The sequence below is a fragment of the Staurois parvus genome, unplaced genomic scaffold, assembly GCF_062004578.1.
Source record: "Staurois parvus isolate SC_StPar_1 unplaced genomic scaffold, SC_StPar_1.0 ptg000175l, whole genome shotgun sequence".
NCBI classification, from domain to species: Eukaryota; Metazoa; Chordata; class Amphibia; order Anura; family Ranidae; genus Staurois; species Staurois parvus.
In genome coordinates, this window is record NW_028317971.1 from 13754345 (window position 1) to 13775992 (window position 21648).

Below are 21648 nucleotides of genomic sequence, written 5' to 3' on the forward strand. Positions count from 1 at the left end.
TGAGATTCATTTGCATAATCTGCATGCACAGATGGAGATTTCTGGTCTTTCAGTGAAAGTGCCCACAAATATAACTATGTATAGCAGTGGGCGGATCAGACCAGGCAGTCTGAGACTCCTGAGTTCGCCCAATGCAGTGAGTGGTGATGTGCTTAGATCACCGCTCATTTTACAAAGGACTACAGCGGAGATTGCACAAAACAGGTGGCCGGGGACATACCTACCTATGTAGATGCATCATCAATCCGCTTCTGAAGCTGTCCCCAACGGGCCCCGAGAACAGGACTGCTGATCAGTTCTTGGGTCTGCTCTGAACAAAAAAAAGGTAACTGTCAGAGCCTGGACCAACTTTGTAACATCAGCCAACAGTGAGCAATAGCTCACTGTGAGCTGAATCTGGGTCACAGCAGTGCAGAACTAAGTGCACTCTTGTGACCCAGAAGAGAAGTACGACCAAATGAGCTTTGGCCCTACTTTTCCTTTAAGTGATGTCTGTGTCCCTGCTAAGGGGAGTTCCTTTTGTTTGTTGTCATGACCACTGTCACCAATACAGACAGTGAATGGTAATCCAAACTTTTAGTATTGTCTCCAGTGCACGAGGCAATGATAAATTAACCAATGGGGACTAATGTTCCAATGACAGCTATCAAAGAGGGACGGTCTTTGCTTTCTGTTCTGGAAAGGAAACCAGAAATAAGGAAATTAAAAGGAACATCTCCCCAGTGGGACCAGAGATGGCATACAATTGTAGGGCTTTAACTCTTACTACTCAATCCAAAAATGGTTTTGGCTATACATATTTATATAATTTAACATTAATTAAAAAAAACAAAACACTTGTATTTGCATGAGTGCGACTAGTTTACCATCTCCTGAGCTCATGTTTCGTTACACTGACAAATGTTAAAGCGGTAGTAAACACTGCTTGGACACTTGTACCTACAGGTAAGCTTACCTGTAGTTGCAAGGAACATCTCCTTAACATGCACCGTTTAGAAGATATTCACCGTTTCTTCATCCAGAGACACCAATTATGCATTCACTCTGAAGGGACAGAATATTAAAGCTGTCCCTTCATAGCTCTGTGAATCCTGTGCGGATGCTTGGGAATGAAGTCATCGCGTCTCAACCATTCAAACATCCGGTGCTCGAGAACCCAGACCGGGTGAAGATGGAAACCCTGTCATCGTGACAGCATGCGGCTGGAGGGCTCTGCACTAAAGTATGTTTTTCATAATATATTAGAATGAGATGCATACTAGTATAGCACATTATGCCATTAACTTGCAGGGAGATTTTTTAATTTTTTTTGCAATAGTTTTCTACCTCTTTAAATATTCCTTTTTCACAGTTAGGGCAGTTTTGTAATTCCTTGTATACAAGTTTACCCAGCATCTGCATCCAAGCAATCACCTGTGCAAGTCCAGCATCATGCACAAGAATCAGGGCAAACACAGAAATGCCTTACCCCTTTGCAGTCCTTACAATGCCCTTCTTAGCAGAACAACAATTCATATCCTCCAATTACAGCTGCATTCCGGTAGGCACAGGCAATCAATACAGTCAGACTGGAATGCTCAAACCAAAAATGACATAGCAGGAACTATTGTCCTTGTCACAGATATAGTAAGGTAATCAATCTCTATTTGTAACGAAAGGCCACAGCTTTGGTAGCACTAGCAACATGGGATAGAGTTAACATGACAGGAAAAGCCTACATCAAACTGCTGCAATTAGCGCTAGACCTTGTCAGTATACCACAAAATTGTACAAGATGCAAATGTATTATTATGAAAACAAAACAGATTGCCATGGTGCGCAGACAGCAATACTAAAGAAGGAAGGGCAACATTTTCTATTAAAGCCATAATCTTTTCACTATAACAGAAAAGCCCTGCACGTTGGTACACTATGTAACTTAAGGAGATAAAAAAAAAAAGTTTTTTTTCCCCCTATGATTAAACCCAACAATGTAAGGAAGAAACAATGTTTAATTAAAAATAGGCAATATAAAAAAAGAGCTGAAGGACCCTCCAAGTGCTACACTGAAGAGTTTCAAGGAGTCTATGGTGGAAACCTGCATTTGGAAAAATATGTAGGCTGTCACTGATGATCTCTCTTTCTAGAAACCTTATGGGGTTTATTTACTAAAGCTGGAGAGTCCAAAATCAGACTCCCTTCTGCATAGAAACCAATCAGCTTCCAGGTTTCATTGCCAAAGCTTCATTGAACAAGTTGAGGTTAGAAGCTGATTGGTTTCTATGCAGAAGGGAGTCTGATTTTGGACTCTCCAGCTTTAGTAAATAAACCCCTATATGTCTGGTTACCATGCTGACTTTATTAGCTGCATGCTTGTTTCAGGTCAGTGATTCATAGTACTGAAGCCAGAGATACAACCTACAGATTTGCTGGTGAAGAAAGGCCAAAGAACGAGTTTCTACAATGTGTTGGAAATGGAAACATTGCTGATACAGTGCAAAGCTAATTAATGTCAACATGCTAGTGCTAAAACGAAGAGGTTTTAGTACGCTTTTACTGGTCCTTGTGCACAGGAGTTAATATACATTGCAATAAAGAAATAATAGGCACAAATTCTGTATACTACACCAGCAGGTGGGTTCTCAATAGGAATGTATGGACTTGCTTAGGGAAGCAGGAAAAGTAACTTGCACACAAAAACATACAAATTTATTGGGTAAAGAAAATCCAGCAAAAAAAAAAAAAATCCCTAAAGTTGAATTCCACAAATCGGCAGCTATGTTCGCAATTAATAAACATAAAAAACTAAATTTAGCCATCAAATAACTTTTCATTTTGTGCAGTAAATCTTGTGTTTCAAGCATCTCTGTCTGCCAGCACTGGAATTTATTTTCCCCCTCTGCCCTGAAGCTGGCCACAGATGGAACTTTAATAAACCAGCAGGCTGATTAAAAAAAAACAAAAAACGGATTCCTACCATCTACACGATCGAGGTGGATGGAGGAATCCTCCCTGTTGTGCTACTGAATTCTGACAATGAAGACTCCTCCAATGTCAGAATACACTGATCAGTGCTGCAGCACTGATCAACTGAAAAAATTTCCAACATTCCTGTTCAAGAGAAGCCAATCATTAGATCGGCTTCTCTTGAGTGGGAGTGGCCAAAATTGGACAGTCCTTGCTGAACTTGACGGTTTTTGATCCATCTATGGCCAGCTTAAGTTTCCACTTGATTCAGTTGAGCTGATGGGAACAGGGGTGTAGATTCAGTAACTGCAGAGCCTGCAACTTTGCTCAAAGCCACTATGCCCCTGTTGTCCTACTAAATAGCTTAATATGTTTCATTAGGAAACAAAGTCCTCCAGAAGTTGCAAAAAAGGTCACAAGTGTGATGGTGGTTGGTTATACTGAGTGAGGGAAGCCCTGATGTTTACAATATGATGCCCAGAAAATTACCATGAAGGTCCTGACTGGGCTTGACCTCCTTAAGTGCCAAAGAAATCTGGATGGTAAGCTTTTAGATTTGCACACTTCAGGAAAAGCTGACAAACTCCTAAACCATAGAGTATGTTAATCAGAAAGCAGCAACAACACGAAAAATGAAAAAGAGGAATTATGACTTTTCATACCTTAGAGTACAGTACGAGGCACCAGAATGGATTCACTGACCATGGGTTATATGCTGCTACGGTCAGGTGATTGGGCACTGGCAAAAGCATCTGCCCCCTAGTGTCCCTATATAACACATGTATACAGTATTTGCATAATCTTCATTATTTCTTAAATGTTTTTGCTTTTTTACTTTACTCAATTAATGTTTTTCCACAACCTGAGTGAGGCTTAGGTGATATAACCCTTGCCTCCTAGCTTCTTCCTGGGAAATTCATGTCATGCTTTCCAAGAGGTAGACCCAGAGTTCAAGGGAGAGTGCCAGAAAGCAAAGGGAATGGGATCTGCCCTTATTGAAAATGACCGCCATGAAACAAATTTAAAAAAATTAAGCTATGCATAGAATAAAAAGCCTGTAATTATCTACAAGTATCTGTAGATTGCCATTATTAATCATTTCTAAAGGTGCCACTTTAGGGCATTTTGAGTAAAAAAAATAAATATAAAAGACAAATAAAAAGACACACTATATCATCTTAAATAAGAACTTGTCACAAATGCTAAACAAACTTTTGCCCACATCATGAACTTTTTTTTATTGTTTACAACACTGCACTTAAAGTGGAACTTCACTATAAGGGGGTTCCGCTCATCCTCCTCCCCCTTACTGGTCTTTTTTTTGGGGGGGGGTGGGCAAGGGAGGGTACCAAATTTTACAAGTACCCACTACGACTTCTGCTGGGATTACCTGGGCGATCTGAGCTCAAATCCGCTCCCCACCTAGGATTTTGGGACATGTCACATGTCCCAGATAACTGCTGGACCATTAACAGAGACTAGCACTGCTCACACATGTGCAGTGGGGAGCTGGCTGTTAAACTGCAGGGAGTTACAGCTGGATTCCCAGCGCCAGGGACTCAAAGACCGGTGAAGAATTGGCACGGGTGAGGACAGTGCTAGATCCCTGGGCTGGCAAGTATCTCTTCATTAAAAGTCAGCAACTACAATATCTGTAGCTGTTTTTTTTTTTTTTTTTTTTTTTAAACTGAAGTTTCTCTTTAAGCATTTATATATTCAGCAATTATGAAAAAAAATATATAACACGAACAGTATTTGGTGCCATTTGTGTACAATGTAAACCAGAAAACTTTAAAAAGTACTCCTAGTACAGGCTCGATTGTATCAGCACATTAAAGCTAGTGATATGAAACAAACATGTGCATTCAAGTAAATGCAACAGCAGTTGCAATCTGTTTCCCGTATGAAATCAAGTATCCAGTTAAGTGCTGTCAAATGTAATTTGAATAATGTCAGGGCTACTTTACAGATGGTCTTTTTGGTAACACTTCATAAAAATTCTTGTCTCCAAGTTAACATTTGTTGTATGCATAAAGGTTTATGGGTTTTTTTTTTTTTTGTTTGGCTTCACTGACTGTAATTCAACTGTTGCTCCAGGTGACTGAATAGCACTGACAGTTTTCCTCCATTTACTTAACAAACCTCAGAGCTGAACTATAAACCTTTGTGGTTATGAGGAAGTCCATGTGCTACACTGCTATAAACAAAAGATGAAGGCCTGAGATCATAGCAAACAGATTTTATTACATTAAAATATTGCCATTATTGCTGCAGCATATGCTTAGAATTTTATTTTTTTTTTTACATCAGAAAGACCATGGAAAAATTCATAGTATCCCATAGCAACAAAATAATCAACAGGCTCTGATAGTTGGATGAAAGTCAAAACTTAGCTCTACCCAGACAGTTGACTCCATAGACAGATATTTAATTTGGTGCCAATTTAGGCTTTATAGAGCACAGAAAACGTATTACAATGACTATTTTCCTAATTGGGTTACATAAAGGAAGGTTAAAAAAATCCACAATTTGTACCTGCTTGGCACACTGCTATCTAGGAAGAGTATGCCAAAATCCAAACAAATTGTAGGTACCAGTAGAACAAGGTACCACTTTGAACTGCAGAGAAAATGTGTATCCACACTTATAAGTAGGTTATTAAAAATAATAAATACATATTTTGCTTGTAAATAAAGTGATCACAAAAAAAATTCAGTCCACAAATAAAATTACTGAATTCGTCAGAGATGGCCGATATCTGCTCTCATCCATGGGAAGCTTGTATCATTGCAGTAAAACTATTCATTTCCTCCTTGGCCAAGAACAGGACAAGAGAACAACTGCAGTGATGAACCATGCTTGTCCAGTCCTCTCTCTCCTGTCTGATATAAGCTGTGAATTCTGCTGCTTCAGTAAATAATCCTCACATAAAACCTTGAAACAGAGCACTTTTCCTGACACCTTTCTGAAATATGCAACTTTTGTGTCTTGCCAAAGCTGAAATAAATAAATAAATTACTTCATAAAATAAATTGTAGTCACACAAGAAATATGGCCTCTGGCTGCTGTAAATCGCCACCATTCTGGGGGAGGACGACCTTCAAATGATACATCCTTGTACGCTCACAAGCTTTTAATTTGTCTTATTGTGTAATATGAAAAATGAATGTACCACTACGGAGAAATTAATCATACCGGGAGTAAATGTATATTGCTCTTCTGTTATGGACATAGGATTCAACAAGGACCTCATGCATCTCTCAAGGCACAGTAGTATTTTCACATGCTACATACTTAGTTACAGGCTCACAAAATCAACTTTTATGTTACAAAAAAAAAAAATCTAATTTCTTGCTTAGGAACACAACCTACTGATGGCATCACCATAAAATATGCTTTGCAGCATCACCACACATACTAGTTCAGATTGTTTTTAGTTGTGTTTGGTAATCTGCTTCCACCTTTTGATCCTCTTCATGGTCTTGCTACAGTGAGATTTCGGATGGAGAGAGATAGGGAATCTTCGCTAGGCTGAATGAATACCACCAGCCGCAGACAGGTGAGCAGCTGATAGTCAAGCAGATTGAGGACACAGTGCTCTAAGAACAGAAGAGCTATTAAGGGTCTAAATAGACCCCTAAGGTGTCATTAAAAAGTACCTGCCATTGTTTTATCTTAAAAGAGGCTTGTCAGCCATCTTGTAAGAATAATAATGTGATTTCTAAGCAAAATAAAGCATGGAGACGTGGATGGATGGGGGAGTTTGCTTGGAATATTAAAAACAAATTAAATGGGTTTTTTTTGTTACAGTGAAGTTCCGCTTTAAACAAACGAGTAAAAAAAATAGAAAAATTACAGTTTAACACTAGGGAGTGTATTTCTAAATGATTTTACACAAGTTTCACATGGCTTTCACTTGAGATTCACACATTTTTTTTATTTGATTCAATTCAAAACCTTGGTGAGAACTAAAATGAATTGAAAAATTACATTACCTACAGCTGGTTATACTAATATATATATATATATATATATATATTACACATAGTCATTTCCTTTTCTCCAGCTTTTATAAATAACCCTGTATGAAAAAAATCTGCCCCAAAAATAAAGTATTGATGTATTTTAACCTGATCATTCAAATACATGCTTTAAACAAAAAAAAAAAAATTCTGACTTTTGGTAAAGCCACAATTTAAGTGCTAAAATGGTTCTTGGTGAGTGGAGGGCAAACAGTTAGGCTAGTCAGGTTAAGGCTAGTAATTGGAAGCAAGAAAAATGTCAATCAAACTTGAATCAATCAGCGGATGCAGCCACTGGTCAATGTATTAACAGTGGAGAATCCCGCTGTCAGAACAGAACATCCTGTGGGGAGGAAGGGGGTCCTCCATCCATCCACCTTGCTTGTGTGGGCAGAGGTATCTGTTCCTTTTTTTTTTTTTTGTTCAGCCCATCTATATCCAACTTATACTGTATTTTCTCTCAAAGGCTTAGGCCCCTTTTCACATGGTGTAGATTCTGAACCAATCAGTAGGGGATCCGCTCACAGATCCCTTGCTGATTGGAGCAGAGAAGGACGACGACCGATCTGTGTCTGCTCCGAACCCGGTCTGTTCTATACACTCTTTAAATTAAAGTCAGCACTTTCACTTGTACAGATTAATTAAAGTGGAACTTCACTCTCAATCAACATTGACGATTTTTAGTCCCTATACTGCTATCATTCTTAAAAAGATAAGAACGAATATCATACTGGTTTCCATGCCTAAACAAAAGATGTCATACATGCTAGGAGTCTTCAGTAGGGGAGGAGGGGCTTTCTTAGCTATGCACACCATCCCGTATGCATGCCTGAGCTGGGCAGATGGATTCCAGGGAGTAAAGGCTATATGAATCATCTGGCCTTGCTCAGATGGCTACAGCAAGAAATGCTAGGGTGTGTTGGAAAGATGCATAAATTTGCTTTTAATATTACAAAAAATGAAACCGTGTTTTTGGTTTGTAATGTTTAGATGTGGTGTAGATCTGCTCTTAAGTGGCAGTTGTGGTTCATAGTGACCACCACGTTGGGCTTCCACATACCCCAATTATTATTCTAAAAAAAAAAAAAAAGACAGGGGTGGGGTGTCTGGTGGTTATGCTAAATATTATAGTCATGGCCATGCCACCATAAAGTAATTTTCTTATACAGTAATATATGAAATTGATGGTGCTATACAAGTACCTGTAGTAAATAATAAATACATACACACACTTATATGCAAGTTTAATTGTGTGGTAGCAGTAGTACTGTTGACTTTGACAGCTGGTTCACACCAGAATGGGGCGCTGGAAACTCGCGTTCCGTGCGCATTTACTACACCATGTTCAAAACTCACTACAGCTGTGATCTGCAGCGGGTATCAATATTAAGTTAATGGAACGCCAAATGCAGGTCACAAACGCAGCAAGTTTGCCCACACCGGATGCGGAAGCAGTGAGTTTCCAAAAGTAGTGCATGCACTACTTTTGATGTAATTACAGCCGAATCAAAATGAATGGGCTGAATTGGCACCACACGAACTACATGTGAATGCAGAACAAGAATGCAGAGCCTGTGCAATTTCCAGTGTGAACCATCCCTAAAAGGTCCAAGATAGCCTGTTAACCAGGGGCTCTACTGTGTAAGCAATGGCCTCAACCATACATTTTAAATAGTGGGAGGGAGAGGATTTGTGTTGCAATCTTTGTTTTGTACTCCTGATCCCTATTATGCATTACACACACCTGTCCCCTGCATTCTGTGCATTATGTACCCCCTTCCTTCTGTGTGTTATATACTCCTGACCTTCGAATTCTTTGCATTATACACCCCGAACTCCTGCACTCTGTTATGTATTCCTAAAACTCCACTGACTGCAGCATTCTGTGCGCTACATACATCCTGCTGCCTTAGAGACTCCTTCACTATATACACTGTGTTGTACATTACATATTTCTCGCCAAAGTGTTCACCATAGTTCTTCTTTAAGGTTGGCTCAGACAAAATGTTAGTGTTCTATGTCAGTGTGTACAAAATCATATGTAATGGAAGTTTTTTTTTTATTTTTTAAATGATTGTGCTGAAGTTTTTTTGTGTCTGTGAGACTCTTACTCAGGGGTGGGGTAATCAATTTGTCATTATTGCCCTCAGTACTGGATGACCTTGTCTCGGAACTGGGTTTAGGTCAAGCACCTGCTCAGATTTTAGAGTGTATGCATTGCTGGCATAATTCCATTTTATAGTAAATGGTCAGCTGCAGTCAAGGACTTTTTCTGTCCTGCATCCAAATACGTAACACAGAAATAAAGGAGGAAACTGAATGCTAATAAGCACATTTCCGCATTCATAGTAAACTTATCACATAGGGGCCAGCCTTTATCCTCCAAAACAAATCAACATGCTCTTAATGGAAATGTTCTGGCTTATTTACCAAATTAAAATAAATAGCACAGTTTGTTGGTTTTTCTTTCTGCTAATTAGGAAATAATTTTCAGGGGAAAGCGGATTCTAAGATGGGGCGGGGGCCTTCACATAATGTTACAACAATGCACTTTGTATGAATGTCATTGTAAAAGCCTATGTATAGATTTATAACATCCATAAAAAAAGACCTGGAAGATTTCAGGGAGAGTAAAAGGAGTTCGGTTAAATAAGTTCTGATAAATGGTATAACATGCACATATATAAACGTGAACTGCAGATTTTTATATATACACCGTGCTCACCATTTACAGATACTTTTAAGCTGGTCATGTGATGTGCCATCTCATCTTCTAAACATCTTCACCAGCTCTAAATGATACAGACATTACCATGCCGGTATAGCTCTTTGCATAAATAAAAAGTGGGTACAGGACACCCGGAACTTGGAGAATATCCTCAATTCCCTGAAATGAGTGTCGATGTATACCATTCAACTTGGAAGATCGAGGAAATCTTGTAGTGGAAATTGCAGTTGGGGACAACACCAAAGAGGTGGTGAGTACTGTTACCTGGGCTATTTTATTTTATATATTTACCCATTTGGAGACTATTGAAAAAAAATCCCTCAGATTTTGATTTTAAAATGTGAATGCTAAAGTAACCAAATCATTTAAGTGCACTATAAGAGTGAGTAAAGTCTGAGCCTATGGTGATCATTGAAAGAATACAGAAGACAGCAGGGGGCACAAGTGAGGAAAAATGGCATGCTCTCCAGGTATTTTTTGCTCTGTTAAACTCTATTGTTCTATAGTTTTTAAACATTAATTATTTGAATCAAAGAAGACAATAATTCTACTACAAATTTCCAAGAGATATCATCGGAGGAAGTCTATCTGCCAATTGTCCACACCTGGGATGTGAACACTTGACAAGGCTGAAACATGAAGTTCTGTCCAGGACAGAATCCATTCTACCTCTCTCGACACAACAAGACTCCTGTTTCCTCCCTTAAAGTTGATACACATTACTGCTGTGTCAATGTCCCAAATGAATCCAGATCAGATTAATATCTGGCTGGAAGGTTCAGTGCTGTAGAGACAACCAAATCACTTTGCGTTTCAGAACTGTGAAACAAGATTCCTTCATTGACCAGGTGTTGAGGATTCCTCATCAACCCTTCAGGCTGGTAACCATTGTTAGGATCCTTCAAGACATTGGAAGGAAGTTATTTTCCATCTCCAAAACTGGACTTCTGAGTCATCAGGTCAGGGATAACCTGGCCCTCAGTGGCAGGCAAATTGGTTTGTCTACAGACTGAATAAACTTCTCCCAAGATAACAGTATGTCGAGTTGAAGTAGTCTGGTGTGGAACTGAGCAAATGAAACTGCTTTGAAAGAAACTACCACAAATGCCAGAATTCTCATGCAGAATTACAGAGTAAAGTCAGAAGTTTTTCCTGGAAAGAAAAAAGTCCGCCTTGAGCTGCATCAAGGATGAGATCCAGATACTCCAACTCCAATGCAGATTTCTGAAGGTTCAGGATCCAACCCAACCAAGGACTGGACTGTCCTCATTATGCTGTTAGACAGAAACTGTGATGACTGCTCTATACACTTAGCTGAGATCTCCTTCCTAGATAAGGCTAAGGAAGGGGCCACACCCAACAGAGCTAAAGATGACTATGGAATAGAAGGAGAATTGCTAAGAAAGGAGTGTATGGACTTGATCAAGTAGATAACAGTCCAGGCTGTCTGTATCAGGTCCATGAGGAGGGACACAAAAGTGGTAAATGATCATGACCTGGAAGGTACTTGGGAACCTACATGTTGCTCTGCTTAACAGGCAACTAAGTTAAGAATACTAGGTAAAAACATTGGGAACTCACAAACCAGTTGGTGAAGACAGGAGAAGTTCAAGTGGCCATAGGTGACTAGGTCACTGGAGGCAGCAGGAAGGACAACCAAGGTGGAACTGCTGGTCTCTTGCATATAGAAGCAATGGCAGGATGATGCTATCTCACACTGAAAGGTGGAACAGAGCATGGAGTATGTGTACTTACATAGTGTTCAGTGTATTAACCCTTTTTGCAGAGAGAAACATAAAACATCTTTTAAGATGTAGTACATATAATAACTAAAGATGCTTGTCCCATGTGGCCTACTCTTCAGAGATGCTAAAACACCAGGGACTGCGTCATGGCTCTGGACTTGGAAAGCACTCTGTGGCTAACCAATACTGTACACAAAGGTCTGGAAAGATCCTAGTACTAAAGGTAAAATTGCAGACAGGCCCAGCAGCTGTTCAGTCTAGTGGGGTCTAAGTGCAGCTTTCAAAACTACTGCTAAGGATATGCTGATCCAGAGAGCTGAGATAAAAGAGGTCAATGCTCCTAAGACGATAGCAAAACACTGACACATACTGGGAGTGGGAAGGGTTATAACAGAGTGGTCACTTTGTATTGCCAGTGTCCAAGTCCTCCTGTAGGCAGCAATAAATACAAATTTTCTCTGAATTCTGTGTCCCTTAATTAATAAAAAAAAGTTATTGGGTTTAGCTATCCTGTTAAGCATATTAACCAGCTTCTGGCAGCTTTTCCAAAGACAAGGAATTGTTCTTTAAGATAATGTTCTTTTCTGTACAAGATATACAAAACACCTTGCCAGTCAGAGAAAACATTACAATCTGTGTCTATTTGCTAGCAGACGATGCAGCATATGACAAACTATGACAAATTCATAGACTATTTACACTTTCATGAGCTGTCATCTAGTAATTTTACTCAAGGGACAACCAGCTTTCAGGAATCAGCTAGGTCTATAGTGTCCACTGAGATAATACTGGTGGGATCATTAACAGCTCTGCATGAGTGTTTGCCAGTAAATTGTATTATTGTTAACAGTATGTATACATGTTGCCGGAACCTACAGCCTAAGTGTGAGAATAGAAAATTATTGTATGAAGACTTTACTAGCCCAATAAATGACCATGTTCACAAACAAATGTGTACAATATTTTATGCATAGTATCAGTATAAAGTGGTTTTATTAGCCATTTCTAACTAGTACCCATCAGTGTACTACACTGTACCCCTCCTAAATTTTCAAAGCAATATCATAGAATTTTAAGGAAAACAAGGCATAAAGTGTATGTAAACCAAAACAGTTAACTTCTCCTATTTACTTCCTTTTGGTTTGTTAAATATACTATTGAAAGCAATTTGGTATATCTGTTCAATAAATGCAAAATACTACCTGATAATCATGTCAAATCTTGTGAGCTGATAACTCTCTGTGCTGCTCTTTTATCAGTTCCATTTTCCCAGTTGTCTCTGCAAGCTACAGAACACTTTCCCAATGTTATGAAGAAGAGGAGAGAGTGAGGTATTCTAAAAGTCCTGTCCTAGGGTGGCAACACTGCTTTTTCATAAAGATAAAAACCTGAAGAAAATAAAGCTAATGCAGCTACTTTATCGAAGGAGTGGTAAGCTGCAATGTTCAGACCTTTGCTCTAGAAACGCTTTAAGACATCTCCAAAACTTGCACTGTAAAATAAATTATACAAAATGCCTCCAAATGCCATGGGACCTTTATGATGTCACAGATAAAAGATCAATAAATTCAGAACAATATAATAAATATAATTATAACAGTAATAGCGTTCCCAACAGTTGTTAAAACATAAAAGTCAATGACACCTAATATGTACTACCCTTGATCACTCTCAAACAGTCATTATATTCAGAGAAGAGAAAATTCTTCCAGAATGAGCTGATGATCATAATATAGTAGGAGAGTGATAGATTCTTGACACATTTCTCAGAACAAGTCTGCTTTTTCAGACTCAGTGGGGTTTATTTACTAAAGCTGGAGAGTCCAAAATCAGACTCCCTTCTGCATAGAAACCAATCAGCTTCTAACCTCAGCTTGTTCAATGAAGCTTTGGCAATGAAACCTGGAAGCTGATTGGTTTCTATGCAGAAGTGAGTCTGATTTTGGACTCTCCAGCTTTAGTAAATAAACCCCAGTGTGTCATGGTGGTCTGGCTGCATGCAGCTGACTGTTAACACCCTAGACTCCTACAGAATCTGTGTTGGCCATGATTTAGCCTCCCATATTTCTAAAGATGCCTCCCATATTTCTAAAGATGCAGACTCCTACTATCTTCTGATCAGTGTATTTTGGAATGATTTTCAGCAGGCTTTCTCCATCTCCTGAAGTCTCCTCTCTGTCCAGCGGTTGCACCCTGACATCATTAAAGTGGTTGTAAACCCCAGACATGAAATATGAACAAAGCATATCCTTCTATAGTGTGTATTTGTCTCAATCCAGTGCAATAAGTGTCATTTTTGTTTGCTGCCTCATTCTTCTGCTATCAGCATGAGTCACTTCTGATAAGTTTTCCCGACTCCAAGTGAAAAATGATGACGGGAGGGCACAGTTTGTGATTGACAGCCTCAGTTCTGTTCCCGTGTGCTGTGTAAAGGGATGTGTCTCCCTTGCATCAAATCATCTATCCTCAGAGTGTAAACCCCTCCCCCGCCCTCTGATTTTCAGAGCTGAGAGATCCTGTGCAAATTCTGCTTTGAAAGTATGTAGGGGACAGTTTTCTGTAGATAAACAGGTACAACGTATGTAGGATGATTTGTTTCATCTCTGTGTATTACCTGAAGCCAGTCACATCATTGGGTATATGTAAAGGTTTACAACCATTTAAAGTACTCAAAAGCCAATAGTCGTATACTGTATGTGAGGACAGTCTTCCTTCTTTTCTTACTTGATAAATATACCCTCCATTTTTCCCATATTATGAATCCATCGTTTTTTAGCAGCTTAATAACAGTCTCACACATTCAAACACAGACACAGAAGGACAAAAACAGCTTATATAAACTTGCAGCCAGAGGGAAACACATTATAGCATGCCTACAGACATTACACACTGAATCATGATAAGGTACAGATTTCTGAAACAACCACTGTCTTGTAAACAAGATTCCCCAGGTACCAATAGCCCTCTTTTTCTACACACACCATGTTCAAGACCGTGCAGTAAGACAAACAAAAAAAACACAGACGATAGGATTGACTAAACATCTGCATCTGTCAATACAGCTTGTGCAATTTTTTTTTATTTACAAGACATATTGCTTTATTACAAATAGTAATATAAGCCACCAACGATTGTTTCTATAGAAACATCCTACACTACGAAACCTAACCAATGTAAAACACAACTGTGTTAAACGTTTTGTAAAGTTCAAGATGTTTCATGGCCTATTGTCCTGTCTTACAGAATTCCTTTATAAAAGCACAGACAAAATTATACTGCCATTAATGCTTCTCATTTTCTTGCATTTTTGCTTTGGTTACATGGCAAACCATACTCAAGACCAGAATTTGTGGTTTATCTTGGAACAGAGCATTAGAAGGCATTGTCAATAGCAGTTTGCTGACATTTAAATAACCCTACAAGGTTATTCAATACATGAATAGGGTTGCATACCCATGTCCTCATCTGTTTAGGAAACTATCGGACAGTCTTCTGTTTATGTTTGAAAAAAAAGAAAAGAAATCAAAAGCAGGAAGCCGAAGACACCCTAAAGATCAGGAACCAAAAGTGGCCCAAAATCTGAAAATTGCTAACTTTCACTCAGCACTACATTCTGTGAGGTTGAAGGGCAATGATAAAGCGCTGCTGGGCTGTCATCTTAAAGGATTCTCAGCTGTCTGGACATTTTGCCTAAGCCATTGTCACGGAATGTTAGGGATTTTATACTGAAAAATTACAAACTAGAGTTTTATTCAGATCTTGACTTCACTTCTTATTGGATCACTGACCTAGCATGGAATGATGCAGCTTGAAGAGGAATCAAAGTGTACAAAAAACTCACCAGCATCTTCTACTCTGCTTCTTCCAGGTGCCAGAATGCAGCTATCTTCATTGGCCATTGCATAATGACATCACTCCTGTACTGTGCATGCTCTGGAATGCAGCCATCACAGAATATAGGATATTCGCCAGGATGTAAACAGCTGCTCATACACACCAATAAAGAGCCTGCCTGCTCAAGACTTTAGTTGCACTTTATGTTCTAAAGCAGTTGCTAAGGCTCGTTTTTTATTTTTTAAAACCACCAAACATGTCATATTTGCCGGCTCTGTACAATAGTTTTTTCCTCCTCTTTTTGGTGTGTCACCAAAAGAAGCAGCATCCTATCACGGCACACCTGCATGCTCAATCCTGAGCTGTTGCTCGGCCTACCCCCCCCTCGCTAGCTGTGATTGGCTCCCAATGCCTCCCGCCGCTGTGTCTGAGCCAATGACAAAGGAGAAATCTAAGAGAGCCTCAGCTCTCCTGCACATTGCTGGATTGAGATTGAGCACAGGTAAGTATGGGGAGGGGGGCCATGCATGTAAAATGTTTTTTATCTTCATGCATAGAAAACCTTCCGCCTTTGCAACCACTTTAAGAAGTTTCAATTCCTGTTCTACATACTTGTTCAAGGTCAGCAGTGACATTCTATATAGTGAAATATGGATAACATCCAGAGACTGTGCCTTTAAAAAAATGGCAGAAATGGCAGATCTCTTATTTTGCCCCCACATATTCCCCTTAAAGCCCATTTGGTGTCACAGAAATAAATATTCAGACATTGAGTAAACAACATCCATTTTCAGTTTGTCTAAACACGACTATGTTATCCAACAGCCAACAGAGTTTGGCCATGCTGCCTGGGGTTCTCTAACAGACTTGGTGAGACATACTTCCTCGCTTCCTATACTTATTATGAGCATGTGGTCATTACTCCATATACAGTACTGAAGTCAGAGGGCTGCAAATGCATGTATTTGCAAAAGAAAAATATATTTTTGGATATTTCCAAGAGAAAATCATAACCTATAGAAGTACAGGGCTACAGAAAAAAAAAAAGTGCACGACTTGAGCTTTATAAAAGTAGAATATATATTCTAAAATCATTGCCACACAACCTGACTAGCACTGAATGGACAGCTTCTCTTACCCTGGTTCCTTTCAGCTGTGTGACACCTCTTCTTCCATTAATAGGGCATGAAATGTATAGCATGGAGCTGCTGGAAGGATCACTAATCCAGCAAGACACATCACATTAATATATTAGCAAGACTAAATTGTTAAGTGTTATCCTGTTATTGACGTTCATATTATATCAGTGTTAATTTTCAGTAATTAACATGTTAAATTAACAAAGACAGTTGAAGAAAAAAAAAAGTGCAGCAACATTATCTGTTTTATGCTTGCACTGCCAAACAAGAGCTCAAACACGTCACAATTTTCGTGAATGTCCAAATTCAAGTAAGCAACCTTATGGGACCATTGCTGCTTAATCCCAGTATTTATGCCATCTTGAAGGTTTAATTACGTCCACTCCTTTACCACAGCATTTTTTGTAGCATTATTAGGGAAAAAATTAAATCCTTCGGTTAGGCATCAAAAATTTACGAAAGCCAAAAAGGGGAACCCAAAACACATCTTTGATGGGGTAAAGGAGTGTACTGATATGAATAGCTCAATTATTAAATGCTTAGAAAAAGGCATAGTAAAAATAGCACAGACTGTAGCTTTTGTCAGTTTTCATCAGTGGTTCCTGTAAGTAGGTCTCCCTGCTCAGTAAACCACTGACAACAGGGACATGAATAAACAATTTTTGAGCTACAAGATCAAATGCTCCCTTACATGTCTTCACCCTACATGGAGATGTCCAGGGAGTACCTAAGGCAGGGGTAGGCAACCTTAAAGAGGTGGGGATCTACCTGAGCAACAGGGGAGAAGTCAAAGATCTCCGGGCACAGTGTTGCCTCCTCACACCTTATTTAAACCTCTAATTACCGTACTGCCGTGTCACAATCACGTGCATTGCACTGCAATCATGGGTTTAAATCATATGGTGAGGAAGCAACATATCACCAAAACATATCTAAACATATATTGTCAAACACACTGATCGCTTTGCAGAGGAGCAGCAGTGCCTGCTGCACTTGTGAATGAGCCCTTAGTTGCATCGGCACTAGGGCTAGGCACTCTTAGGACTCGTTCACATGTAAAATTGGGGGGTGATAAAACCCCGCTGTTCAGTCACAGTTTTACCACTCCAAATCCCTACCCCCTCTAGATGCTGAGGTACCAGCCAAAGGTATACACATGCCGCAGCAGGAATTACACCCCCTATTGCTTTTGGTGGGTGCTACCACCTGTCAATTGAAACCAATTCAAGTAAATGAGGCCACTCTGCAAGTGCCCCATCACTGCATGCTTCTTTAACCCCTTCCAAGGGGTTAAACAGGTGGTGAGAAAGCACCACACTGCTGCCTGTTTACCCCTTGTTTGCTGTACTGCAAAAGGTTGCAGGGCATTTTAAGAACGGCCTCATTGACTTGATTGGGTCATGCTTGGCAGGTGCTACACCAACCATGACAGAGCATAGGAGACATCGACTTATGTGGCTCTTACTCCCTACTATAGCTCCAACTTTATAAGTAGTACCTCTGCATTGCACTCAGTTTGATGCTCTGAGATGGAGGGCCAGCAAGCCCTGCCTATGATTTACCAGTCACCTGGCTGAGATCTACTGGTAGATCGCAATCTACTGGTTGCTGACCTCCAACCTAAGGCATGTCGTACATAGGGCTCTGTTTACACTTAAAACTGTACAGACACTATGAAAATAAAGTGCAACTTCAGTCATGTTTTAGTCTATTGTTTAAATAGGAATGAGTGAGGAATAGTTTAAACTGTTGTTTGATATTCATTACGGTCTTCGATATACACTCACTGCTTCTAATGCAGGAGGCACAGCTTTGCTGTGTTTAAAAACAAACCTAAGGTAAAAATGCTTTTTGCTGCAGCCATTTGATTACAGAGACCCTGTCACTAAAAATAAAGTATTTGAAATGCTTACATCTGTGTTTTTTCCATCTTTTTTTCTAATTCACTTGCAATGTACTTTTGAACTTGCAGGAAAATTGACTCAGATGTTCCTGAGTTCATCCCTAAACCTCCTAGCAGATCAGAGCAGTTTCCAATCCTGGGATGGTCTAATTACTCAACATGCTGGCAGCTCCTTCCCTCACTTTTATGTAGCTGCCGAAGGGGGGAAGAGGATACTACTATGTCACTTGAGTGACAGCTCTGAGTCTGATGTTGCTGCTGACATCACATACAAGATGGTGACGATCAGGGTTTTTGAATGTCTACACAAGAGAGGCTTTTACAGGTAAATACCATGCATAAAATACATTAAATTAACATTTAACCTTAAAGGAATATTACATGAAACATAGCAGTGTTCAGAAACCACCTGCATCCCCTGCTTATCCACGCTTCCTCTGCTCTGGGTGCCAGCCCCTTCTGGAGCACATTCTGCTGCATACATCCACCATTATAAGCCCAGAACTGCACTCCACATGAATCAACCATGCCTCCATGAACATACAGGTTTCAGCTACAGTACCTGCAGCATGACCAGCCCCTCTAGCACATTTCACTGGGACTGGGCTTAGTTGTAGTTTAAAAAAAAAAAAAAAAAATACAATCCTAACTCCAAAGAGTTGGGATGCCGTGTAAAATCTACATAAAATGCAACAATTTGCAAATCGCAACCCCATATTTATTCACAATAGAAAACATATCAAATGTTTAAACTGAGAAAAAGTAAAATTAAAAAAAAAATGAAAAGAAGTTGGGACAAGAAAAAGCTGGTACTAAGGAAGAGATTGAAGAACATTTTGTACCTAAATAAGTTAATTGGCAACAGGTCAGTAACATGATTGGGTATAAAAATGGCATCTTAGAAAGTCAGTGTCTCAGAAGATGGGCAGAGGTTCACCAATCTGTGAAAAGCTACATGTAAAAATTGCAGAACAATTTCAGAATAATGTTCCTCAATGTAAAATTGCAAAGACTTCAAAGATATCATCATCTACTGTACATAATACCATCAAAAGATTCAGAGAGTCTGGAGAAATCACCGTACACAAGGGACAAGGCCGAAATGCAGTACTGGATGCCCATGATCTTCGGGCCCTCAGACAGCACTGAGGGCTCAGGCATGATTCTGTTTTGGACTTCACTGCATGGGCTCAGGAACACTTCCAAAAATCACAGTCTGTAAACAAAGTTCACTGTGCAATCCAAAAATGCAAGTTAATGCAAAGAAGAAGCCATATATGAACATGATCCAGAAATGCTGCCATCTTCTTTTGGCCAAAGCACATTTAATATGGTCTGTTGCAAAGTGCAAAACTGTTCTGTTGTCAGAAGAATTGAAGTTTTACATTCTCTGTTTGGCAACCATGGGCACCATGTCCTACGGACCAATGAGGAGAGGGACTTTCTGGCTTGTTATCAGTGCTCAGTTTAAAAGCCTGCATCTTTAATAGTATAGGGGTGCAACAGTATGTATGGAATGGGCAGTTTGCACATCTGGTAAGACACCATCAGAAAGATATATCCAGGTTTTGGAGCAGCATATGCTCCCATCCAGACGAAGTCTTTTTCAGGGAAGGCCTTGCATGTTTAAGCAGGACAATGCTAAACCACATACTGCATCTATGACAACTGTATGGCTTTGTAGAAGAAGAGTATGGCGCTTAACTGGCCTGCCTGCAGTCCAGACCTTTTCACCAACTGAAAATATTTGGCACATCTTGAAAAAAAAAATACAACAAAGACTCATGACGTTTGAGCAGTTAGAATCCTTTATCAGGCAAGAATGGGACAACTTTCTTCTCCCAAAACTCCAGCAATTTGTATCCTCAGTTCCCAGACATTTACAGAGTGTGGTTACAAGAGGAGGAGATACTACAAAACATGTTCCTAGATGGATATGTGTGACATCAGATGCTACCAGGCTACCTGAAAGCAGCTGTGTGGGCTAGCAATTTTAATAAGTGTGAGCAGAGCTTTTATATTCCAGTGCATATTGAAGTTTCTATGCAAGTGTTCTGATTTTATATTTTTAATAATAAAAACAGTGTTACACTATGGGAGTTTGGAACATTGATTATATGAAAAACAAACAGATTGGATAGAAGGCAGCATGGAGGTCTGAGAAGTAAAGGTCTGAGCAGTGTTAAGTAGTTACATAATTGTTAAGGTTGAATAACGAGACACCTGTCCATCGAGTTCAAACTGAGTGTGTGTATGTGTTTATGTTGCCACCATTTTCAATATCCCTGTACATTGTGTGCGCTAATAAACTCCTATTAAATTTTTTTGCATTTATCTACACTCCCCGCTGACACCACCAACTATGAAATGCACATACATCATCGATGCCAAAAGACCTCAAATTATAAATTAAGCGTTTGTGGGTACTGTGTCAAATGCTTTAGCTTAATATAATTTAGATATAAGACATTTACAGGCCTTCCTCTATCAAAATTAGAGCTCACCGCTTCATAGAACATTAAATGGTTGGATTGGCAAGAATGGTCTTTCATAAATCCATGTTGGTTACTACTGTTGACACCATTTTCATTGGTAAATTCTTGGATAAGATTCCTTATCATTCCTTCCAATAGTTTACATACAGTTGACATTAGGCCAACTGGTCTGTAGCTTTTAAGTATAAATCTTGACCCATTTTTCTCCAGTCTGCAGGTGCAATTCCAGTCAGTAAGCTGTCCTTAAAAATGATGATCATATAGGCTTCATATAGCGCCAACAGTTTGTGCAGTGCTTTACAATATAAAGGGAACAGCAAAAATTACAGTTCAATACAGAAGGAATTGGAGGGCCCTTTACTTTCTAAAGAAAGGGGGAGTTGGTACTAAAGATAATAGATGTAGGGGATGAACTGATGGAGGCGACTTCAGTATGATTTTTAGGAGGAAATGGGATAGGCTTCCCTGAATAAATGAGTTTTCAAGGATTGCTCAAAGGTGAATAGGGTAGGAATTGATTGGACATACTGGGGTAGGGAGTTCAGAGAATGGAAAAGTTCTGGAGGAGAGCAAAAGGGAGGTGGTAACAAGGGAGGTAGAGAGCAAGATGTCTAGGGAGCATCGATGAGGATGATATGGGCAAAATCTGCAGATTAAGTTGGGGATGTAGCTGGGGGTAGTGTTGTGGATGGTTTTGTACGTTATGGTTAGTGTTTTGAATTTTATACGTTGGGCTAGTGCAAGCCAATGAAGGGACAGGCAGAGAGGGACAGCAGCAAGGTGTATAATTCTAGCAACAGCAGCAAACTGGTAAAAATGGTCTTGCGATAACATGG

General features: G+C 39.5%; 1 protein-coding gene across 1 annotated transcript in view; it reads right to left on the bottom strand.

Annotated features, from left to right (window-relative positions):
• SND1 (staphylococcal nuclease and tudor domain containing 1) overlaps positions 1-21648 on the bottom strand; it is a 987097-nt gene that overhangs the window by 151741 nt on the left and 813708 nt on the right. The gene's annotated exons all lie outside the window — the stretch shown is intronic.